General features: G+C 42.5%; 1 long non-coding RNA gene across 1 annotated transcript; it reads left to right on the forward strand.

Moving 5' to 3' along the window:
* Positions 1-5264: 5264 nt before the first annotated feature.
* Positions 5265-6545, forward strand: LOC125556182. The gene is made up of 2 exons (XR_007305030.1): positions 5265-5342; positions 5464-6545. It is a non-coding gene; the product is annotated as an uncharacterized LOC125556182 (long non-coding RNA).
* The last annotated feature ends 15272 nt before the right edge of the window (positions 6546-21817 follow it).

Below are 21817 nucleotides of genomic sequence, written 5' to 3' on the forward strand. Positions count from 1 at the left end.
GATTACAAATATATTATTTAATACAGGTTTCAAAAACTTCAAATACAAGATTAACAATTTGTAATACAATTTTAACATAGTTCGATACACAGTGAATATTTTTATAAGGGCACTAAACATTTTTTCATGCACAATGTACAATTCCGGTATACATATGGAACCTTTTTATACATGTTTTTCCATTTTTTAAATACAGAATGAACTTTAAAAAAGTTGATGTCTACTTTTATTTTAATGTATGCTGTACACGTTTCGTATACACCAGGAAAAATTTTATACACGTTAAACATGTTTTAGTTACATGATGATAAATATTGTTAGTACACATTGCATTTCTCTATATATATTTTTCGCATATATGACAAATAGATTTTTTTTACACATTTAACATTTTCAACTGGTTGATTAAAATCTTATAATACTTGATTAGACAATCATATAACTGATTAACATTTTTTAAATACATGATCAAAATTTTCATAAATTTTGTATATTTATTGTATACATTTATCATATATATGGAAACATTGTTTTATACAAATATATCCATTTACATGCTCGATTAACATTTTTTTACACATTTAACATTTTCTGTAATGTATATTAAGATTATTTGGAACTATAAATAAAGTAAAAAATAAATTGAAGAAGGAAAAGTAAAAAAAAAGGTTGTGCCATGTGGCCTCACGCACACCTGGACAGTCCATCTTGGGGAAAATATCTGGTGCACCGGAGTTTGTGGTACTACCAGTGCACCGATCTCACATTGTGCTTTCAAAATGTTCAAAAAATTCTAAAAACAATTTAACACACTGACACAACATCAATGTACGTTGTTACAAAATTTCAAGTCAAAATTTGAAACATAACTTGAGAAACAAAAATGAAAAATTCAATACTGAATAGTACATAACATAACTTGGGCTTTAGATATGGCCCATTATCACACTGATGTCAAATTTGTCATTTTTGTATCTCAAAAAATATTTCAAATTTTTACACGAAATTTGGTGACATCATAAATTGATGTTGCGTTAATGTGCTAGATTTTTTAAAGAATTTTTAAAACATTCTATTGCATCCGGTGCACCGGTAGCACCACAAGTGCGGGTGCACCGGACACTTCATCTTGCGCTCGGCTACAGGCGAGCCTTCCCTACGTCTCGCTGCCGGCGAGACATAGGGGCATCCACTATTAATCGGTATGCAGAGATATATCGTGCCGGCCCAACTAAACATAGGGGCACCCACTAGTAGTAATCGCTATGCACCGATATAACGTGTCTGGTATTGCAGGTTTTTTCCTGTGTTTTTTCTTTCTTTTTTCTGGTTATTTATTTACATTTCATTTTTGTTTTCCTTTTCCTTTTTCTCTGCATTCTTACTTTTCAATTCATGCACATTTTTAATTGTGAACATTGTTTTATTCATCAATTTCAAAAATTGTTTGTTGAATTCAAAACTTGTTCGTTGAATTGAAAATTTGTTCATCAGATTCAAAAAATCATGAAATTCCACAAAAAGCTTCCATTTCAACAAATTATTCATGGAATACAAAAGTTGTTCTTGAATTAAAAATATCATCAAATTTGAAAAATGTTCATCAGATTCAATTGTTTTTATCAAATACAAAAATGGTTATAATATTCAGATTTTTTAAAAAAATAGTGAATATTTTATAAATATTTGAAACATTTAATCGTCACAAAGTTCACACCATCTAAGTTCGACATATTTCAACGGAATAATGCCACAAATGGATGCCCAAAGGGTGAAATAAATTATACTAATGAGCCTCATGCATCACAAATCCAACTAGTATACGGCGCACCGGATCAGATGAGCAAATCCCGTGAGGCCATCTCCCACCGTTTGCACCCAAAAACCATGGGTGCTCACCCATCCTCCTTGCGAGCAAGGACCACATATGGATCCTTGATAGCCGTGATAGACACTTGGAAAATTTATTTAGCGGAAAATGCAATCATTACGAGAGTTCTAAATAGCCCAAAGTAAAGCACAAACTCCCGCACATATTGACTCTTTAACTTTGGATGAACCCATACTGACCAGTTTATAAACATATTCATCATACTACTCGTGGTGGAGGTAAATTAAAATCCATATGGTCAGAGTGCCATAATAGCTTGGCAAGTGGGCACTGAATAAATAGATGTTGAATCGGCTCCTCATTACCACAAAAGCAACACTTTCTGCATCCTTGCAAAAAAAAAATTAGGCTATCTTTGGGTAGGATCATTTGTTTGTCAAGGTACCACATGAAATTTTAATTTTTAGCAAACTTTTAGCTTCTAAATGTATTTGTGATGGAAAGGTTTGCCATTATTGATGAGATCCATGTCCATAGATTTGACTTTGAAGACACCTCTTCCTCCCTGGGGGCATCGTCTCGAAGCCGGCCACAAGCTGGAGACCAGTGGATGGCAGCATCTTCGCCGTGTGATTTGCGTCATCTTTGCAGCGTAGTTTGCTGAGGCGGCCATTTCAAGGGTGCTGATTTCTGTTTGGCAACGATGATGGTGTCGAGAGGAGCTTTGGTCACGGCTCGGGCTTCGGTAGTCGGATCTTCCCGGTGTGTCCGAGGTGCTCTTACGTTGGTTGCTTGGTTGCTTTGAAGTCGGAGCTGCGATGGAGTGTGCCCATGCGGTGACGATGACAGGTGCTCGGTGGTCGGTTACGGAGGGCACGGTCGGCGCAAGTCCGTCATATTTCCCTTGTAATGATCGTCGTCGGAGTCGGAGATGTCGGTTATTCGCGCGCCTGGCCTTCTATTGGCATGCACCGTCATGGTTTCTGTGCATCTGTTTGTACCTCTGTGATCCCATGTTGGTGGCCAGGTTGGCTGGTGGTACCCATGTTATGTGGGTTGGACTGTATAAGTTTTAGCCCGGTTTTCCGTCAATTAACCGGGCAATTCTCTCCTACTTAATCAATGAAAATGACAAGTCTTTTGCCTCGTTTCAAAAAAACCTGTGAAGACACCTGAAGGTGTCAATTTCAAACGGAATGTGTCTGGTTCATTTGTTAGGTTAACCATGATCAACCTTGTGACAAGATGTACATGTTAGATCCATTTATCATTGGTTATAGGCTACCAAAAAGAAATATTCAGGGACGCATGGCTAAAAATAGATAAAGCCGTGAGTACTGGATAGCTAGTGGGGTATCCCCACGATCTGTATTCCAAAAACCTAGTGGATAAGCCATTGGCTATCACAAAGGTTCCTCGGCGAATAAAGCCTTTTTCACCCTTAGCGAAATCTTTCCAAAAAATGTGAATCATTGAGTTTGCCTGCACCCCATAGATGGCTTTAGATTATAGGTAATTATTTATAACCAGAACATGTCATACACCATCCTCCTTAAGTAACTTGTAAAGCCATTTTCTCAACAAGCACTTATTCTTAGTCTCAAGATCTTCCTCCCTGAGATCCAGTGGTCTTTCAGACGACATATGCCATTCCATCTTATGAGGCAATCAGATTGCCAAAAAGGCTGGATATGTGCAATCAAACATTTTCCTTACTCCTTTGGGTATTTCAAAGAAGGATAACATGAACATAGGTAGACTCGTGAGAACGACATTTGTCAAGGTAAGCCTTGTCATATGACACATTAACTTTGAGGTAATATCATCATTGGTGGTTAAACTTGTCACCAATGTTCACTTTAGTGTCTAAACTTGAAAAATACACCGAACTGGTTCTAGAACTTGGCACGAGCATGCAAATATAATGTGCTGACGTTGCACCGTATTTTGATTAGCATTATGTATGTCTCCGTGACCAGGGAGGCCTACATGTCAGAATAAAGGGAAATAAGCCATAAAAACAGACAAAGACATGACTACTAAGTCAAGCTAGCTAACGCTTATCCTAACCAATGCACCACTTAGATTTTCTTGTCAACTAAGGATAATGACGCTCTATATTATAAAGGAACACACTAGTGTGCTTTAAATGGGTTGCTGTCTACGCGGCCCATGTTGCACGTGAAAGCTTTTTTTATTTTTAGAATTTCTGAAATGTACGTAAATTATCGTCTTAAAAATGTACGTAAATTATAATGACAGTAAGAAATATAAAATCAAAACATTCATTTGTTAAAAATATTATACATACAAAAAGTAATTCATTTAGAAAATGTTAAATAATTTTAAAAAGCTTTGACATCTTATTTTTGAGAAAATTATATAAATAAAATAATATTTATTACTATAAAAATAATTGCATCAATGATACAAATATTTCCAAATTACGACTAATAATTATTGTTTTAGTTATACAAAATATTTGAATAATCATGTGCACATTTTTATAATTCATAATATTGTCATTTAAGTATTTTGTGCAATTTAAAAATATTCATGATTATTTCATATTTCAAGTTTTATAAATATATACATGTGACTAAATTTAAGTTATAGGGAAATTAAGAATATCTTCCACGAGGGAAAGCTATCACAAGTTAATATTGATAAAAATGTTTGCATCCATAATTTTGTACAATTTAAATATAAGCCAGGAGGTATAATTTTTGTACATTTACTAAACAATTGATAGTTTTGTATATACTAAATGTTTTCGATATGATCCACGTCTAAATAATGAGTACTTTACAAACTAAATTAACATTTTTGAAATAAATTATTTTATTTTTACGTATAAAATTTGTAAGACGCAAAAACTCAAAATTTATTTAATGTGATATTAGTTTACAAACCTTTTTACAAATTTCTAAAAAAAATATAATATGTGCGAATGGGCTGCATTGACTGCAACCCATTTAAAAGCGATGAACGTGTTCCTACACAAGACATTAACCATGTTATCGTTATTGGTCATGCAAAATTGTATAGCATTGTGGCCCGGGCAGACCTTTGCCAGCCCCACATTTCGAGTCATAGCGGTTGCAATTTTTTACATTATAATTCCTCTGTGCTGACATGTGGGGGCCACTAGTCATAAAGGTATATATATAGCAATCTGTGCATGCTAATCAAAATTGCCACGTCAGCACATTATACGTCTGCGGATTAGACTAGCACCGTATTTGCACGCTAGTGCCAAGTTCTCAGGGCCGGCCCTAGGCCATGGCGAGGAGTCCGACCACCTAGGGCCCAGCCTCAGCAGGGACCCATACGCTGTGCACCTATATGCTATATACAATGTATATATTTCTGGAAAAATATACTAGTGCAGAAGAGCAGCAGATATACTAGTGCAGAAGAGCAGCAGACCTGGCCCATTTATCAAAAAGGAAACAAGTCACGCACAAACATCAATCCCTTCTCCTTCGCTGGCTCCTTGAATTACGCCTCGGTAGTCTCCCGTTCTTCATCTTCTTTACCAAAAATTGATTGCCCCGACTTCCTAAGAGGCCAGGCCCCAATTCCCCAAGTTAATCAATAAATTTCTTTGGTTCCTTGCATTCTATAAACAGCCCCAAGGGACCCCGACGGACCTGCAACGGCAGGGACGCGAGAGCAGCAACCTGCAGCATGGCCGTCCGAGCCGTGTTCATGGTGAAGGGCAGGCGGTGGAGATGTGAAGTCCAGGCACTGTTCAAGGTACGCACCGAAGCCATTGCTCATTCATATAATTTTTGGATTCCAATTCTTTGATCCTTGTCTGTTTATCTCAAGACGGTGCTACATCCTTTATTAGAAGATATTTTTGCGTCTATTATAGGGGCCCATTAGATGAAGCTCGCACAAGGGCCTCTAAGATCTTAGGGCCGGCCCTGCAAGTTCTAGAACCAGTTCTGCATATTTTTCAAGTTCAGGCATCAAAGTGAACATTCATGACAAGTTTAAGCACCACTCATGATATTACCTCTTAACTTTACTATCCAACATACCCGTTTTCTTCTCAAGATGGTCTTTGGTATCTGCCACACTCCTTGTTAAGAAGTCTAAGGAAATGCATTGCAATACGAAGATATTTGAATATAAAAGAGCCAGGCTCACAACCAAAGAGTTGTTTGTAATAATCCCCTTCCTCTTTTGCTTGTCTAAAGTAGAAGAGTTCACTCTTGCGGAAGTTATCTTTACACCAGGCAATAGTTCGAAGAGACAGAGAATCAATTCATGTTTTTGGCCTTCTCATTATCATGTTCCATAAAGATGGTACTGTCATCAGCATATTGCAGGACCTATAGTCCACCATCCACTAGATGTAGAATAAGACCCATCACATGACCTGCTTCCTTAGCTCGGCTGATAAGCATTGCTAGAAGCAGGGCCGGCCCTGAGGGGGGGCAGGGGGGGCGGCCGCCCCAGGCCCCCGGGTAGGAAGGGGCCCCCGATTGATTTGGTTTCCCTATATACGTGTGATTGTTTAGCGGTCGATTGATTCTCCAAAAGGAAACAAAAATTAATTGATGGATTAGCACGCCGTGCAGTCTTCTCCGCTTAATACTCTTTCTACCCAATTGGCAACAAATCAGCCATGCCATGAATGACGGCGCCCCGCCCACTCGTCTAATTGTAATTTTTGGCTGCTAGGCGCCATTAGTGGAAGAAGGTAATGCGGTTTCCAGATTCCCATCAATCTTCTCTTCAACACAATTTTTTTTCTTTCTATTCTTGTTAGATCGTTCGTTTCCTGAAGATTATCCTCGTACATCTCTCTTTCTCACACTCCAGTTTCTTGTATTGATTGGGATTAGAAAACAGAAACTTGGACTTTTGTTCGTGACGCAGCAGCAAAATCTTGCGATTTCGATTTTTCTAGCTATCCAGGTACCTTGTTCCATGCCTTTCTTAGCACTTTTATTTAATTAGCAATACTCTTAATTTCTTGTATCATATGTTGTGTGGTGATTAGCAAGATGCTACCCAGAAAGAATCCATCTGATAATTGAGGAAAAATATGCATATGAGTTAGTTGAGTCCCACATGAGTTGTTCGCATTTTTTAGAGCAGATACAAGTCCTCTACGGATTCCCTGCAAAAATAAAACAGTATTTCTACTGCTAGGAACTCCAAGGAGTTAGCTTTAGTTGTTGTTCAAGAACAACTAGTGAAAACTATAGGAAGATAAAAAATTAGTAGGCATGATAGTGCTACTAGTTCACCTAGTAATAGAAATATATACAGTACAAGGGTAGATTGACAAGATCGATCAACTTTTGCTGTGAATGTTTGTGACCCCGGTTTCTTAATAGTCAAGAAGACAAGGCACCATAAATTATAGTCTGCCGAATATTTACTTGCAGTTGAAATAAACAAAAAAATATGCATATGTTTATGTGGCTTTAGGGCCCCTCCGTGTTGTCTCGCCCCGGGCCTCGGAAATCTCAAGACCGGCCCTGGCTAGAAGGTATGCAATGATAAAGGATCGGTGACAGAGGATCACCCCGACACAGTCCTTTTCTCATATGGAAAAAATGACACCAATGTCATTATTTAACTTGATGCCAATGTTACCTCCACTAATAAATGAATCAATCCATTGACGCTATTTTGTTGGGAAACATTTAATGTGGACAGCTTGTTGCAAAAAAAATGTCCATTTGACCTTATGATTTTTCGAACCCATCTTAAAGATAACTCCATCGAGTTTATTATAGTGAAATTTGTGGATGGTTTCATGTAAAACTACAAACCCCTCTAGGATTTTTCGGCTAGGCATGAAAGTATTCTACGTTGGTCTCACCACCTTGTGAGCAATCACAACAACACGGTTGGTTGCCACTTCAGTGAAAAACTTGAAACCGGCATTGAGTAAACAAACAGGATGAAATTGTTGAATTTTAATAGCCTCTTTTTTTAAGGATAAGGGTGATAATGCAGAAGTTTAACTTATACAAGAGAAAATTTCCATTTATATAGTTCTGCAAATATGGGCATAAAATCATCCAGAAATATCTGATAGAACTCTGTCGGAAACCAATCTTGCCCTAGAGCCTTATTGTGTTCCACCGAGGGATATCACCTATGACATCACGTTCAGCTGAACATAGTCTATAGCCGTCGAGCTAAAAAAAATTGTAAAATTTGGTAACATAGGTTTTAAGCTGGTCTTCACCTATAATAGTGCCATCCTCTTGCTCAAGTTGAAAAATGTTAAAATATGTCTCATATGTTCTCAAAAAGAAAAACATAAACACATATATTGCTAGTAGAACACAACAGAAGATGCAGACTGCCAATGTATGTCCAAACTTGAGGGCACAATATGATGATAAAGGAAACTGGTCATCATAGGTGCTGGCTTTCAGATGCAGAAAGAAAAGAGAGGGAATTGATGCGGAAACTAGAAATGGATGAGGGACTACATGGAGCCCAGATTTGTGAAAAAAATATGTAACTTATTTAGGAATGTCGAAATTCTCTGAATTTTGTACCTTGATTTTTCTTTTTCTTTGAAACAAGGCATTGTACCTTTGATTTTAAGTCCGCGCCAACAACACTGATCTGTCTACTGTCTTCCCCGCCTTTTCTTTTAACACATTGCCTTGCCTGCTAATCTGTCACGTCAACCAGAGAGTTTTCTGTCTTCTGAAACAACTTCCAAAAAGACTGCTGGTGCAAGTTTCCAAATTCGTTATCTGGACAGTGTGGCCTCACCCTCACTTCGTCTGTTCATGGCTGGATCTGGCGATGCTCCTTGCGCACATTCGGAACGCGCCAACGAACATTACCAGTACCAACTTTTGTTTTTGGCAATAACTGATCCATGCAGGCCATCTTGTGAACGGAGGCAAAGAGCATGAAGAGCAACACGACGATAGCACCCTATTGGCCTATTCTCGCAAATCAGCTACCCCTGGCAAAGTAAAGGGAAATTGTACACTAAAGAAAACTAAAGTAAAAAAAAGGGCACGGCCGATCTCTTTCATCATGTTTACAGGCTAGCACTCCAGTAGCTGACACTGTGGCACAACAGACAGCACACGTTCACCACTGTAATCTCCAGCACATGTGATGGATTCCAGCAGGGCTCCCTGATGTGCGAAAAATATAACCTAGCAGAGCTGATCCTATCCTACACCAATCCTGTCTGCCGAGATGTGCTACCAGCATTGCATTTAGCCACACTCCTCTCCTCATCCCTGCCTGAAATGAACTACAGTCTACAGATCATAGAGCATATGGTGGCCAGCAATAATTCAGGCAACACATTGCTCACCTCAAAAGTTGAGGATTTATTGCATGTATGGGTGAGCGCCACTGCGGCAGGGCGTACGCTGCCTATCAACCAGGCAAAATTGAAGGGAGAGAGGACGACAAATATGGCCCATCCTTTCTGGGTGAGACCCGAGAAACCAACCACCTTCGTTTCAGTGCATGCAGATTCGAAACGAGGTGAAAGGGGATGATTATGGGACACCGCCACTGCTTTTGCCCCTGATTTGAACGCCACTGCAATCTGTCTGCTGGTAGATCAATCGCCTTTTGCTCCCCTATCTCTACATAGGCAGCCTAGTTTGTTTGGTTAATTACCAGGGATGTGCTTCCGTACAGACGATTTGGAGCAGAACGTGCAGATTAAGACTAGACTAATGGATGTGGTATTAGACTACACTCTTGATCATGGACACAATAATGACGGCTAGATGATTGCACTACTAGATACACTTAATTTGGAGGCTTGTTTTGCATGGAAAAACCTTGTTATCATCTCGAATTGTACGATGAAATCCTATAAGCAGAGGCCATTTATAGATGTAGCCATCTGGGTGCCGCACACGTACAAGAGCTTTCTGAAATGTCAAGGGTTAAATCGAGCAGCGAAAAACGACATGAGATTGAACCACAGATTTCAACGTACGGCCCCGACTCTATTAACATGAAAACGATCTTGCATCGGCCGGATGGATCAGAATCATTGTCTGAGTCAACATCTAGTGCTCCAGGCTGCCAGCAACACGGCGTAGTACGGCATTACAGGACATTTTGTTAAATAAGCTGCTAGAATTAGGTGGTGGTAAGTACGGCTAAACTAGCTAGGTGCTAGGTACACTAGTGCAGAACCGGGCAATAGCACCGGTTCGTAAGGCCCTTTAGTGCCGGTTTCATAACCGGCACTAAAGTATGGTCACTAAAGCCCCCCCCCCCTAATACCGGTTCAGCATGAACCGGTGTTAAAGGGCAACCACGTGGCACGAGCCAGCTCCGGGGGTCAGGAGCCCTTTAGTACCGGTTGGTAACACCAACCGGTACTAAAATGTTTGGGGGGTTTTTGGTTTTATGATTTCTTTTTTATTTAATTTTGTGTTTTCCATTTTAATTCTTTTTCGTTTGCTGGTATTTTACGATACTACACATTGTACACGTTATATATATATATATATATATATATATATATATATAAATAGAATTTCTAGTAGAACCAATCATATATATATATCATCAATGTCTCACAAACCACCATATTAATTCACACATACACACATGTATAGCTATATACAATTTTTCCTACATATGCATGTTGCCTTCGGAGCCAGTGGCATTAGCCTAATTGGTGCCTTCGGAGCACGATGACAATTGGAAGTGGTTCATGACCTGGTCGATGGGGGCGGTAGCGGGTAATAGTATTCTCCCTTCGGATTTATGACCTGGTCGAGTAAAAATCCCGCTATTTCCTCTTGAAGTTCTTCTACGCGCTCCGTTTCTAGGAGCTTGTCCCGCACCTCTTTGAACTGTTAAGAAGGAGATCAATATGCATATGTATTAGTTGTGTGACTAGATATCAATAATGGTGTAAAAATTGTGAATAGTGTTCTGACAAGCGTACCCATTCCTGTCTTTGAGATTTGCTCCTTTCGGACGCCATCATGCGAATGTTCTCGCAAATGCAGAATGCACACAGATCAGTCCCCTGCGCCTGCTTCAGGGCCTTTATTACGAGAATGAAATTTAATTTGATCAGATAATAATTAATCAAGCATGATAATTAAAGAGATGGCAGCTAGCTAGCTAGCTAGTACTACTTAATTACTTACCTTGGGTCGAAACCATTTCAGCTGTCGTTTCCATTCGCCTTCCGTGACGTTGATGAACCTTGCCCAAGCCCTGCCCGCCGACAAAGAAAATGAATAAAGGGGTTATTAAACAGTTCATATCATGAAATGACGAACTAAATAGGCCGAGATATATAGTTAATAATGATTGAAATTACCTGTTGACTATCCCAAACAAGATGTTATAGTCACTATTTGCTTTGAGTAGTGAGTCCAGTATTTCAACTGTTCCGGCGTCAACTTTAATGATACACAAGATCCAGTGAAATCTGCATGCACACACGTTTGCATGTCTTAATTAAGCGGGTATATGTAAGCAAAAACATGTAGCTAGCTAGTAGGCAAAAATAGAGAATTTATAGTACAAGAAAGTGTGACTCACTGGAAGTTGTAAGGAAGTAGTATATCTTCATTGTATTTGAGGCGCTTCAAGAACTCTAGCATGCTGTCCTCTACCCGCTTTTCATAATGCTTGTTTATTTTCCATGTGTATTCATTAACGGTGTTTGGGTCAATGAACCCAATGCCATAGCGTCCACCTTTTCTCATTTCATACATCTTCATCCTGCATAATACCACAGAAAAGAATATAGTGATGATAATTACAGGTAATGATTGATCAAAAGGATCACTACAGCTAGCTTGAGACTTAAATTACAGAAAAAAAATCACTTACAGACAATAGCAACTGACGATAGATTTGTCGAGTGCGTCTTGATTGTATAACTGAAACAGTTCAGAATACTCAACGGTCACAGCATTCTCATGGTAGTAATGATCCTTCTTGACTTGCACCATGAGGGACTCTCGATCGGATCTCTTGGTAATGTCCATGTACCATTGATGCAATTCATACATTCTCGTTGGGAGCTTCTTGACCTCTTCTGGCTTGACCAAAGGTTGGCCCCGGGCATATTTCCGTTTTATTTCCTCCTCTGTAAGCACAGGCATGTCCTCGATCTCGAGGAGTTGTCCAACAGTGATGTTGAGAGTTTCAGCCTGCATTATATGCTCCTGGGTTATTACCACATCGCGCATCTCGGGAACGTAAACTGTTTGCCCACAATAATATTGGGCGCGCGTACTGTCACGTGTTGTTCGCGGCACAACAAGCGGGGGGATCGATTGCGCCGCCTGTTCTCCCAGCTGGGCAACGGTTTTCCCGCATTTTTTGACAGCTGCTTGTTGTTTGCTCGAGCTCGAGCTTGCCTTCTTCTGTAGACGTTGAAATTCCTGATGTGGCGCTCATAGTCTGTGTCAACAGGCTTAGGAGCTGGTGGTTGAGCCATACGAATGAAGTGGTCAACTACTTCCACATGCACTTTCTCCCTTGGCGGCGGTGGCGGTTTCGGTCCAAAATGGGCATCGACTTCTGCCCGCACTATGGCATTGGTTTGCTCCCCGGTCCTGTCGTAAGCCCTCTCGGGAAGAGGAGTAGTGAGGTTTGGACCATATTTATATCGCTTGCCTCCACCTATACTTCCTGTACTATGACCTCGACTCGTACCACTACGCACCATAGTTGCGGGGTGTCTCTTCTGCGATTGCTGAGGCGGCGGAGACGGCTGACGCGGCTGAGTTGGACGAGGAGGAGTGGCCTGAAGCTGTGCCGGACTTGTAGTGGCCTGAGGTTGTGCCGGACTTGGAGGAGGAGTGGACGTCTGACGCTGTGTCGGACTTGGAGGAGGAGTGGCCTGACACTTTGCCGGACTTGGAGGAGGAGGAGTGGCCTCACGCGTTGGTGGACTTGGAGGAGCGGGAGTCTGCTGACTCGGTGGCGGACTTCGACGAGGAGTCGGGTGATGCGGTGTCGGTGGCCTTCGAAAGATGATGCAATCCTTTCTCCATAGGATGATACGATGTTTGGCATCTGCGAGTGTGTGCTCCTTGTTACCTCCAGAAATGTCAAGCTCTAGCCCCGAATATTGGTCCACCACCTCATCAACCACGACACGAGCATAGCCTGTTGGAATCGGGTTGCAATGGAAGGTTGCATCGGGGGAATTTGTATAAGCAATGCCGTCCGCCACCTTCAAGGATATGTTCTTAATTTTGAAGTGTAGCTCGCAGTTAGTGTTCTCCGCGATGTCATCCACGGGGTATCTATCCAGCATTGCGTCAAACGGGGCGGAACCCACGCTGCTTCTCGGCATGGATGGGGCGGTGGTATCCAATGCTGGATCATCCGCTAGCTGCTGCAGCTGCTGAGACCACCTTTGCTGGCTAAGTGAGTCGATCTGCTCCTGCTGCCGCTGGAATTTGACTACCAAGTCCGCGTGCGCTGATTCTAGGCCTTGAAGGCGTTCATAGTCCAGCTTCCTCTTCTCCTCCTCCATCTTCCTCTGCTTCTCCTCCGCAATCTTCCTTCTCGCACGGGTTCTGTAGTCGGCGTTCCAGTCCGAAAACCCCTCATACCACGGAATAGCGCCCATGCCTCGTGTTCTTCCCGGGTGTTCAGGATTTCCCAGGGCACGCGTAAGCTCGTCGTTCTCTTTGTTGGGCTCGAACAACCCGGATCGAGCCTCTTCTATTGCAACAAGTAGCTTATCTTCGGCTCCGTGCAGACATGCCTTCTTGGAAACTTTGCCTATCTTCGGGTCCAACTCCCCCCATGCGCATAGAATCAAGTCCTGCACCTGGGGGGCCAGCTCAATGTTTCTAGAGTGACACTTGCATCCAGCATCTCTTTCTCAGACTTATCCCACTTAGGCATTCCCACCGCATAAGCCACCTGGCCCCAGCTTATGGAACTTATCCTTTTTTGCGGCATTGGCCTTGTTTATTCTGACCGTTCCTTAGATAATTCTGAATCCTTGAATTTCACGAAATCGTCCCAATGAGCACTTTGATTCTCTAGTGTTCCCTCGAATACTGGAGTCTTCCTTCCTCCCTTGACGTACTTGTCCCATTCACGATTCTTGTGGTTCTTGAATGCAACCGCCATCTTCCTAAGAGCAGCGTCCTTGACTTTCTGCACATCTGCTTCTGTGAAATGATCTGGTAGGGTGAAATGTTCCATGAGAGTATCCCAAAGCAGACTTTTTTGTCTGTCGTCAACAAAAGTAAGATCTGGACGTGGCTTTGCTGGCTCTCTCCATTCTTGAAGGGAGATCGGGAGTTGGTCCTTCACAAGAACTCCGCACTGACGAACGAACTTGTCCGCAATCTTCTTAGGCGCTAATGGTTCGCCATTAGGTTTGATTGCCTCGATATTATACTTTACGCCCTCCTTCAACTTTTTGTTCGGGCCTCGTTTCGGTCCTATTACCTGAAGATTTGCTCGATCCGGATGGCTGAAAGAAGAAAGATCGATTCGTTAATATATCTTCAACTCATTTAAAACATGTGATGATCACCAGATGCCTGCTTATATAAATATATATACCTCTCCGGTGTTGTCATAATCGTAGTTCATGACTTCATCAATTCGGTCGTCGCGATCGAATATCATATCACCCTCTCCGGTATTGTTTAGAAATTCGGAGCCGTCGTAATCTTCTTCATTCTGATCATCATCTGGCCCGCGTATTATACCAAACATGGTCTGTTCTCCCTCTCTGTTGGTATTGTCCGCCATAGCTTTTATTTAACTATGCCAAAAGAAATATAAAACAATTTAGTATTCAAATTACATCGTCTCGAATACATCATCTCGAATAATAGATATAATCTCGAATACATCGTCTCGAATAATAGATATAATCTCAAATACATCGTCTCGAATAATATATAATCTCGAATACATCGTCTTGAATATTATATATCGAGTACATCACTGGCTAGGTAGCTAATAAATATCGAATACTACAGAAGAATCTAGGACACTCGCGGTTCCTGCGGCGCGGGCGGTGGACACCCAAAGAGAAGGAACCCTCACAGGATCATAGCTGAAGTGAAATCCCTGAAGAAACTGCCAGGTATTGGAGAACCTGCCGCCCTCTAACGCAACCATGTAGCGATGGACGTTCTCGTCCTCCTCCCTGACATGGCGACGTACCACCTCCGTCGGGGCCGGCTCCCTCCGCACTGAAACTGGCCCACGCGAACGCCACCAAATGAGATCAGGGCGACGACGGGACCCGGGGCCGGGTTCCTCATCAAGCGGCGCGCCCCTCCAGGCAGCACCTCCCAGTGCCAGCCCGGCGGAGCCCAGTCCCGGACATGGGTCAGTCGGACGTCGTCGCGGACGGGTCGACGGCGAGGATGCGGGCCGGGCATCGTCGAGAACAAATACTAGCTATATGCCCGCAAAAAGTAACATTTTTTTAATGATTGGATTTTGATAACTAAAATTTCTAACATTTCTATATAACTAACATTTCTATAACATTTCTAATATTTCTAGAACTAAGAAAAGAAAAATTTCTAACTTTTTTCTAACTATTTCTATAACTAAAAAATAGAAAAATTTCTAACAATTCTAAATTTTTTATAACTATTTCTATAACTAAAAAACAGAAAAATTTCTAACAATTCTAACATTTCTAACTATTCTAACAATTCAAACGTTTCTAACTATTTTAAAAAACAGAAAATTTTCTAACAATTTCTAAAAAACAGAAAAATTTCTAACAATTCTAACTTTTTTATAACTATTTCTATAACTGAAAAACAGAAAAATTTCTAACAATTCTAACATTTCTACCTATTCTAACAATTCTAACATTTCTAACTATTCTAACAATTCTAACATTTCTAACTATTTCTAAAAAACAGAAAAATTTCTAACAATTTCTAAAAAACAGAAAAATTTCTAACTATTTGTATAACTAAAAAACAAAAAATGTATGTGTGTGTGTGTGCGCCCGCGCTCACCGGCGAGGCGAGAGGCGACGGGGGGCGGCGACGGGGACGGCGATGGGCGCGGCGACGACGGGGATGGCGACGACGGGGACAGGGACGGGGCGGCGATGACGGGGACGGGGACGTACGGGCCGGGGCGGCGACGACGACGGGGACGTACGGGGCGGCGACGACGGGGACGGGGACGACGCGGGACGGGGCGGCGGTGACGACGGGGACGGGGACGACGGGGCGGCGGTGACGACGGGGACGGGGACGACGGGGCGGCGACGACGGGGACGGGGCGGCGACGGGGGCGGTGACGAGGGATGGAGACGTACGGGGGCGCGGCGGGCGACGGTGCAGAGGAGAAGAAGTAGATGAGAAAGTGAAATTTTCGTAAGTGTTGTTTATATAGGAGGGGCCTTTAGTACCGGTTGGAGCCACCAACCGGTACTAAAGGCCTGTTTTGGCCAGGCCAAGTGGCGGGAAGCGACCCCCTTTAGTACCGGGTGGTGGCTCCAACCGGTACTAAAGGCCCCCCTTTAGTACCGGTTGGTGCCACGACCCGGTACTAAAGGTCGTGCGCTGGCTCAGGTGCGGTGCGGCAAGTTTAGTCCCACCTCGCTAGCCCAGGGGCGACCGCATTGGTTTATAAACCCCCGTGCGGTAGCTCTCTCGAGGTCCTCTCCAAAGCAGGCCTACTGGGCCTACATGTTCTGTGCTGCCCTGTTGGCCTACTGGGCCTTTGCGGGCCTGCATCCTGGCCCAACAACAGGTTGGGTTTCTAGTCGTATGCCGGCCGCTTTGGCCTAGTAGGCGGGGTTTTTTTTTTGCTTTATTTATTTTTGAGTTGTTTTTTTGTGTATTTAGAGTTTCTTTGTGAATATTTTTGCTTTAGATACAAAAAATTACAAACTTTCTATTAGTGCCCGTAGTTTTCAAATTTGAATAGTTTAAATTTTTAATTATTTGAAATTAGTGTGAATCACTAGTTTGTGAATAACTTAACTTTAAAAATCAGTAAAGGCATGAAAGAATTTGTTTGCACATAAAATTTCTTCGCGTTTCAAATGCCAAAACACATAATTAACTACCCTAACTATTACAGAGATTCCCTTCTGGGTGTGAAACACAAAAAAAAGTGATGATAGTGAAGCCGATCACATCCCAGATCTTTGGGTGTGAAACTTTTTCTTCGCGTGTGTCCCTTTGCGCCGTAACCATGGAAAATCTTCATCATTTAACGGGATGCTCGGGTCAATATTCACTGTGAATGGAGCAATTTCATCAAACTTTTCATAATCTTCTGACTTGTCTGTCTTGTCATCCACTCCCATGATGTTTCTCTTCCCAGAAAGAACTATGTGCCACTTTGGCTCATCGTACGATGCATTTCTTGGCTTGGTAGACATGTCCTTCACATAGAAAACCGGTGCCACATCATTGGCTAGGACGAATGGTTCGTCTGCATACGCAAGATTTTTGAGATCCACTGTTGTCATTCCGTACTGCGGGTCTTCCGTTACCCCGCCTCGTGTCATATTGACCCATTTGCACCGAAACAAAGGGACCTTCAAACCACGTTGATAGTCAAGTTCCCATATGTCCTGTATATAACCATAATATGTTTCCTTTCCCGTCTTGGCTTCTGCATCAAAGCGGACACCACTGTTTTGGTTGGTGCTCTTCTTATCTTGGGCGATCGTGTAAAATGTATTACCATTTATCTCGTACCCTTTGAAAGTCATTATATTCGAAGATGGTAACTGGGACAGCAAGTACAGGTCATCTTCAATAGAGGTGTCATGCATGGTACGTGTCTGCAACCAGCTGGCGAAACTCCTGGTTTGTTCACGTGTAATTCAGTCATCAGACCGCTCCGGGTGTTTGGAGCGTAGAAAATTCTTGTGTTCATCCATATACGGAGCCACCAAGGCAGAATTCTGTAGAACTGTGTAGTGTGCTTCAGTGAGAGAATGTCCGTCCATACATATTATTTGTTTCCCTTCTAGCGTGCCTTTTTCATCCAGTCTGCCCTTATGCCGCGATTCAGGAACACCAATCAACTTAAGGTCAGGAATAAAGTCAATACAAAACTCAATGACCTCCTCATTTTGACGGCCCTTGGAGATGCTTCTTTCTAGCCTAGCACGGTTATGAACATATTTCTTTAAGACTCCCATGAACCTCTCAAAGGGGAACATATTGTGTAGAAATACAGGACCCAAAATGTTAATCTCTTCGCATAGGTGAACTAGGACGTGCGTCATGATGTTGAATAAGGATGGTGGGAACACCAACTCGAAACTGACAAGACATCGCACCAAATCATTCTCTAACCTTGGTATGATTTCTGGATCGATTACCTTCTGAGAGATTGCATTGAGAAATGCACATAGCTTCACAATGGCTAATCGAATGTTTTCTGGTAGAAGCCCCCTCAATGCAACCGGAAGCAGTTGCGTCATAATCATGTGGTAGTCATGAGACTTTAGGTTTTGAAATTTTTTCTCTGCCATGTTTATTATTCCCTTTATATTCAACGAGAAGCCAGACGGTACCTTAATACTGAGCAGGCATTCAAAGAAGATTTCCTTCTCTTCTTTGGTAAGAGCGTAGCTTGCATGACCCTGATGTATGCCGTCTTTTCCGTGCATACGTTGCTGGTCCTCTCGTACCTCAGGTGTATCTTTGTCTTCCCATACACGCCCAAGAAGCCAAGCAGGGTCACACAAAGATTCTTCGTCACGTGCATCACATCGATTGCGGAGCGGACCTCTAGGTCTTTCCAATAGGGCAGGTCCCAAAATATAGATTTCTTCTTCCACATGGGTGCGCGTCCGTCAGCGTCATTCGGAACAGGTTGTCCACCAGGACCCTTTCCAAAGACCACCTTCAAATCCTTGACCATATCATGTACATCAGCACCAGTACGGTGGCGAGGCTTCGTCCGGTGATCCGCCTCACCTTTGAAATGCTTGCCTTTCTTTCTTACGGGATGCCTGCTCGGAAGAAATTGACGATGTCCCAGGTACACATTCTTCTTACAATTAGCCAAATATATACTGTCGGTATCGTCCAAACAGTGCGTGCATGCGCGGTATCCCTTGTTTGTCTGTCCTGAAAGGTTACTAAGAGAAGGCCAATCATTGATGGTCACGAATAGCAACGCCTTTAGGTCAAATTCTTCCCCCATGTGCTCATCCCACGCACGTACACCTGTTCCATTCCATAGTTGTAAGAGTTCTTCAACTAATGGCTTTAGGTACACAACAATGTCGTTGCCGGGTTGCTTAGGGCCTTGGATGAGCACTGGCATCATAATGAACTTCCGCTTCATGCACAACCAAGGAGGAAGGTTATACAAACATAGAGTCACAGGCCAGGTGCTATGGTTGCTGCTCTGCTCCCCAAAAGGATTAATGCCATCTGCGCTTAGACCAAACCATACGCTCCTTGCGTCATCTGCAAACTCCTTCCCGTACTTTCTTTCGATTTTTCTCCACTGCGACCCGTCAGCGGGTACTCTCAACTTTCCATCTTTCTTACGGTCTTCTCTGTGCCATCGCATCGCCTTGGCATGCTCTTTGTTTTGGAACAAACGTTTCAACCGTGATATTATAGGAGCATACCACATCATCTTGGCAGGAATCTTCTTCTTGGGGCGCTCGCCCTCGACATCACCAGGGTCATCGCGGCTGATCTTATAGCGCAATGCACCACATACCGGGCAAGCGTTCAAATCCTCGTACTCACTGCGGTAGAGGATGCAATCATTAGGGCATGCATGTATCTTCTGCACCTCTAACCCTAGAGGGCAGACAGCCTTCTTTGCTTCGTACGTACTTTCGGGCAATTCGTTGTCCTTTGGAAACATATCCTTTATCATTACCAGCAATTTTCCAAATCCCTTGTCAGATACACCATTCTCTGCCTTCCATTGTAGCAATTCCAGTGTGGTGCCCAGCTTTTTCTTGTCACCTACGCAATTCGGGTACAACAATTTTTTGTGATCCTCTAACATGCGCTGCAACTTCTTCTTCTTCAAATCACTTGCGCAGTTTCTCTTTGCATCGGCAATGTCCCGACCTAGATCATCAACGGGCTCATCTGATGCCTCTTCTTCAGGTTCTTCCCGCATTGCCGGCTCAGGTTCTTCCCGCATTGCCGGCTCAGCTTCTTCCCCCATTATTATATCATCGTATTCAGGGAACCCATGGCCAGGATAGTTGTCGTCGTCCTCTTCTTCTTCATTGTCTTCCATCATAACCCCTCTTTCTCCATGCTTGGTCCAAACATTGTAGTGGGGCATGAAATCGGACTTAAACAGGTGAACGTGAATGGTTCTTGACGTAGAGTAATTGTGACCATTCTTACAGCGAGCACATGGACAAGGCATAAAACCATCCGCCCGCTTGTTTGCCTCAGCCGCAAGCAGAAAAGTATGCACGCCCTCAACGAACTGGGGAGAGCATCGGTCATCGTACATCCATTGCCGGCTCATCTTCATTACACAACACCGAATAGACCAAATTAATACAAGTTCATACATAAAGTTCATACAACACTTAAATGCAACAAACAAATAACTCTCTAGCTAAAGCATTTAAATGCAACAACAAATACGATCAAGATCGCAACTAAGGTAACAATGGATCCAACAGCATAATGATACCAAGCCTCACTATCGATGGCATATTCTCTAATCTTTTTAATCTTCAAGCGCATTTTCTCCATCTTGATCTTGTGATCATCGACGACATCGGCAACATGCAACTCCAATTCCATCTTCTCCCCCTCAATTCTTTTCAAGTTTTCTTTCAAGTACTCGTTTTCTCTTTCAACTAAATTTAATCTCTCGACAATAGGGTCGGTTGGAATTTCCGGTTCACATACCTCCTAGAAAAAAATTCTATGTCAACTTGATGGGCATAATTTTTCATAAACACGAAATGCAACTAGTTTTAAAAGAGAATATATATACCACATCCGAATCATAACAAGGACGAGGGCCGACGGGGACGGATATCAAAACTATGGCACTATATGTATAACAAACAACGTACGGGTAAGATAATTATACGAGTAACTATATATCCAAATCACACAAACATCAATTTTTATATAAAATTTCATGAACAAGAGGCTCACCACAAGGTGGTGCCGGCGACGGGACGGTGCGGGCGATCGACGGTGGTTACGACGGAGATTTAGAAGGCACTAAGTAAACCACACCTACATATGCAAACTAAGTGTTATTTTTGACCTCAAATTGCATATAAATCAAATACTAGCACATATATATATCCTCCCAAATTACTAAACTCACAAATTAATCACTATATAAAGCATTGCAAGAGCTAATCTAGCAATGAGAGATGAAAGGACAAAGTTGCTAACCTTTGTGATCATTTGAATGGATGGGGGCCTTCAAATCTTGATAAATTTTGGGCAAAATGTGTGATGAGCTCGAGAGAAAGAGGGGAAGAACAGAGAGAGGAGAGGGGAAAGGAGAAGAACAGAGCGAGCTCGGGTGGACGAAGGGTTTATGTAGGACGACCTTTAGTACCGGTTCGTGCCAAGAACCGGTACTAAAGGGGCTAGAGGGGCCCCAGTCTGACAACATCCTGCTACCACTCTCATTAGTACCGATTCGTGGCACGAACCGGTGCTAAAGGTTCGCCACGAACCGGTACTAATGAAAACGGCCCGGCTAGCCGTTGGAACCGGCACTAATGTACACATTAGTGCCGGCTCAAATACAAACCGGCAATAATGTGCTTTACGTTTGACCATTTTTACGTTTGACCAATTTTCTACTAGTGATACCTATTTTCCTCCTAAAAGAAAACTGTTTATTGCATGTGGCATGCACATTGGCGGGAAATAACATGGCCCAATTGGCACGCAATATGTGTACGAGCATGATATGCATGTACACATATATGCACGAGCAGTCCTTGATGTATGCACCACTTGCAACGTCGCGTTTGGCATTACGTGCATGCGTACGGGATGCCGCATATGTTACGTTGCTTCAAGG

Source organism: Triticum urartu, chromosome 5 (genome assembly GCF_003073215.2).
Source record: "Triticum urartu cultivar G1812 chromosome 5, Tu2.1, whole genome shotgun sequence".
Lineage (NCBI taxonomy): Eukaryota > Viridiplantae > Streptophyta > Magnoliopsida > Poales > Poaceae > Triticum > Triticum urartu.